Source organism: Coenobita brevimanus, chromosome 84, assembly GCF_032717465.1.
Source record: "Coenobita brevimanus isolate Jiangsu-jjx chromosome 84, ASM3271746v2, whole genome shotgun sequence".
In the NCBI taxonomy this organism is placed as follows: domain Eukaryota; kingdom Metazoa; phylum Arthropoda; class Malacostraca; order Decapoda; family Coenobitidae; genus Coenobita; species Coenobita brevimanus.
In genome coordinates, this window is record NC_137037.1 from 30,761,410 (window position 1) to 30,765,129 (window position 3,720).

The 3,720-nt window shown below is 39.2% G+C and overlaps 1 non-coding gene across 1 annotated transcript; it reads right to left on the bottom strand.

The window, feature by feature from the left end:
• Window positions 1-505: 505 nt before the first annotated feature.
• LOC145410277 (5S ribosomal RNA) lies at window positions 506-624 on the bottom strand. The gene has a single exon (XR_013899242.1). It is a non-coding gene; the product is annotated as a 5S ribosomal RNA (ribosomal RNA).
• Between the last annotated feature and the right edge of the window lie 3,096 nt (window positions 625-3,720).

Below are 3,720 nucleotides of genomic sequence, written 5' to 3' on the forward strand. Positions count from 1 at the left end.
TGTGTGCTGGGCATTCCCCAGGCCCTGTCTTCTCCCTTACCTTTACTCAAGACAACCACCAGCAACCGGGCTACAGCAAGGCCCGGTCTCCTCGAATTGAGGAGAGAATCAACAACAACAACAACAGCAAGATTGTTTTTCACACACACCGCAACTCAGCCAGGAGACAGGGCGTGTGTGCTGGGCATTCCCCAGGCCCTGTCTTCCCCCTTACCTTTACTCAATTGGACAACCACCAGCAACCGGGCTACAGCAAGGCCCGGTCTCCTCGAATTGAGGAGAGAATCATCAACAACAACAACAGCAAGATTGTTACCTAAGTTGCCATCAATCGTAAATAAACTAGGTTGCTAATATTACTGATAAGTATTTGTTCATTCATTCATTGCCAGACGCCATGGGATCCAGACGCCATGTATCCCAGACGGGGTGGCCAAGGGCTAAGAGTTAATTGTTTACAGGGAGGGGCACTAATCCTCCACCAACCCCACTTGACACGTAGGAATGTCAACAGCATCTGGTGTTCCTAGGCGGTCACCCATCCAAGTACTAACCAGACCCAACGTTGCTTAACTTCGCTGATCGGACGGGAAGCGGTGTACTCAACGTGGTATGGCCGTTGCATAAGTAATTGTAAATTTTATAAAAATTTCTTTACCAGCAGTATAAATTCTAAAGGATGCATACATTTTATTTTTAAATAACATTGCATGGACAGCATTTTATTACATCATGTTTTTTTTTTAAGCTCATATTCTGGTAAAAAACATATTTAAACAGATCTTAAGAAACTGACACTTTATTTCAGGAGAAAACTGTTATGTGCTGATGGCTAACACCCACAGACAATATTATCAAGTAGACAGTGATCCGGAGAGCAAAATATATGGTTCTTATTTCTTCAACCTTTCCCAACTGGATATAACAAATGGACAATAACTGAATGAAAACCAGCAGATGCAGTGAAAGTAATAGGCAAACAGAGGATGAGATGATGAGATGAGATTCGGAAATTGGCTGGGGCTGTAGAGGACCAGCTAACATCGAATAAGTGATAGTAGGGAGGGGGGGGGGGATGGAAAAGTCATTCATCCTGCAGTGCACATGCAGGCCTTTCATAATGATGATTTCCAGACTACGAAATGATGATGATGATTCAGATGACGAAACGTATTCTAACTGGAGGGGTTAGATGCATCCTTAACATCTTCAGTATGAGAGATCAATCGTAAGCTAAACAGAAGCGTCAAGAGATTGTAAAAATACAAATAATTTTATTGGACTCAAGGTGTTAAAAGATAAGAGAGCTGAATTAAAGGAAGTGCCGTTATTATTATTATTATTATTATTATTATTATTATTATTATTGTTATGACCTTCGCCAAGTAAGTTGGAGGAGGTTATGTATTCACCTGTTTGTCTGTTTGTCCAGACGATATCTCCAAAAGTTGTCATTGAATTTCAATGAAATTTGGTGACGGGATCGGCCATTCGCCAAATAAGAATTTATTACACTTTGGGGCGGATCCGGATCCCATGTAAAATATCTCCAAAAGTTCTCAAAGAATTTTAGTAAAATTCTGTGGGAGAATGGGCCATAGGATAGGAACAATTGATTGAATTTGGGGGAAGATCCGGGTCCTACGTATTCCCCACAATATCTCCACGGATCCGGATCCGGATCCTTTAGGCAATGGCACTGGCGGAGGTATGTGCTCTCTAATCGTTTCCTAGTTATTATTATTGTTGTTGTTGTTGTTGTTGTTGTTATTATTATTATTATTATTATAAGTGAGGATTATGAAAGCAAGCTGGAGAGCTGGTATCTATCTGTGTGTGTGTGTGTGTGACGGATTATGGATAACAGAGGAGTACACAGTTTAATGGCTAATGTCAATATATATCTGGTAAATCATCATGAAAAGGAAATTTCTGAAAGTGTTTGATCAACTGATTGTGACAATTTCTTTCCCCGAATTAAAGTATCACTTTCAGCACTACGACTTCATTATTATTGGTCTAATTAACTCCAGCTCGAGGTCACTATTTTAAGTTATTCTCGTTGCTATCAAGCGATTTTTCTTACCTTAGAAACCCAACCCAGTAAGGGAACGATAACTACAGCAAACCCCTCCAGCTCAAAATGTCACTCTTGAGCTGAATAAAATCGTCAAGAGGGAGACAGAGCGTTAATACATCGTAATGAAGGGCTTAACCTATGTTTTGTTTCTCTCGCCTGCACAAAATTGTCTGGCAGTAGCCTTGAAAAAAATTCACAGTAATGTCAGAGCAGCGTAGTACATGCATGGAAATATACCATCCCTTTGGCTGATTGCTTTCCTCATCTGAAAATAGTCGTCTATTGCTAATCACAAATAGATGCCAAGAGAACATCCTGAGCAACTAATGTTGCACATCACTGCGAATGCGCATCCTCTCTCTCTCTCTCTCTCTCTCTCTCTCTCTCTCTCTCAAATCTTAATAATTTCTGGTGATCTTATTCAGCTCAAAAGAGAAGGAGCTTTCTAAGTGGATAGGTAGATACAGCCTTCTTTAACCCTATCAGTATCACAGACCTTTCATATGCTGAATAAATTTATCAGTCAACAGCATAGATAAATTATATGCACGTACAGTAAAGCTATGCGGTCCCACTAAGCAGCAAGAGACTCTATGAAACCTGAATGGAAAAATTTGATACTACCATAGCTATCCCTGACAGAGTTCGACAACACTCCCGGTTGCTAAGACAATGCTTTCTCAGAGATCCTCCTCCACATCATCATCGTCATCATCCGCCTAAAGATGGTCTACCTTGACCACTTATTGCGCAAGCCATAGAGTGAGAAAAAGACATCATCTTATTTAATGGATAAACTTGCTGAACAGTAAAATTTTTGTCCCTATAGTAAATTCATTTGAAGACTGTCCGAAAATAAGTTGACCAACTTCACCTACGGTGTTAAAGTTAACCTTTGAACTGAGAAAATAAATTGCTTGAATGAAATAGCTTGGTGTCACTGAATGAAATAACTACGTGCATCCGTAACCTTTTACTGTTACAATTCCTCGAAGCTGGATAAAATTGTCAGGTGCCAGTCTGTGCTCAATACTTAAGCGCATCCTTGGTATGGACTAGGCAAATCATTATAGTTTTTAGTGCTCAGACTGCAACGATTTCATCCGGCGGTAACGAATGGGTGAAGGTGTATTAGAATCTCTGGTGAATTAGATAACACTGAGGGTCATTTTCCTTGTGGCTTTGGAGTTGCAACAGCCCTTCATTTGCGTTATATTTTGCTCATGACACTCACTAACTCTTTCTACGTTGAAGCTTCAAACTGTCAAAGAGATGTAAAAAAAAATGCAAGATAAAGCTAAGGTGTAAATGACAAAACAAATCAATAAGAACTATGTTCTACGGAGCCTTCTATCCCAGTAAAATTATCGCATATTTTAGAGTCGTTCGCTGCGTTTGCAGTCCTTGGCACTATTAGCTACACTATGCTTAACTAAGAAAAATTTTGGCAATTAAATGTTTAATTAAATATCTGTACCAACTTTGTTAGCTACTTAAGCTAGAATATTATTTCAGTTTCAAAATAATACTCAAAGTACTGTAAAAGTATTGTGAAGTTAACGTACTCAAGAAATGGTAAAAAAAAATAGTTCATAAAGTACTATAAGTTAAAAAGTAATCACCACTTCTCAGTCAAGTCC